The sequence below is a fragment of the Penaeus monodon genome, chromosome 32 (genome assembly GCF_015228065.2).
Source record: "Penaeus monodon isolate SGIC_2016 chromosome 32, NSTDA_Pmon_1, whole genome shotgun sequence".
Taxonomy (NCBI): Eukaryota; Metazoa; Arthropoda; class Malacostraca; order Decapoda; family Penaeidae; genus Penaeus; species Penaeus monodon.
Window position 1 is genome coordinate 34,723,285 of NC_051417.1, and position 803 is coordinate 34,724,087.

An 803-nucleotide genomic window follows, 5' to 3' on the forward strand; every position below is an offset into this window, starting at 1 on the left:
GTTTCTTCGACCACTCCATCCTTCCTCTTTGTATCCAGGACTTCCCTTTAAAGCAGATGAGAAGAGAAGACTTGATACAAATTACGTTATGTCATGCAAGAAGGAAAAACGAACGATCATTGAATAATTTCTTGTAAAATTTTGTAACGAAAAAAGGGAAATTGGCATTTTTCAAACTCCCTGAGGAAAAGAAGTAGAAATTTAAGCACTGGAGATCATTTGAATGACTTGACATAAACCAATGTATGGGTAAAGCCCATTTTTTTCGGATTTTCGAATACGTTTTAGATTAGTGTTAAGTTAGGTCATTTCTGGAAGCGTGATATGCAATAAAAATGTAATATAAAGAACTAGCTATTTCCTATGTGTATTAATAATAACAATGGAGTCCCTGTACTAATGCAATTAATTAATGGATATCTCATTTACATACTCAGTCCACATTTTGACATATTTTATCAAGATTACACGATTATTATCCACCATTACGTAATATAAAAGAAACCATTTAACCTATCGAAAATGAGGAAGATTATTCGTAAAATTTCCATGACTATTTCTATCCATTAGAATATCAAAGTAAGAATCTACCTCTGGTAAACTTGACACCAAGGAAGGCATGCACAGCCACTGCATTGCACCATGCACATTACGCAACTATTCACCTGATTACACGTGGTTCCATGACCGGGCTGTTTATGAGATGCATGACCTAATGGCGGCGGGATGGAGACGGAAAAAAGGAAGAGATGTTTGACTGAGCTATTGAGTGGGTAATTTGTGGATTATGCTTGGCTCTTTGA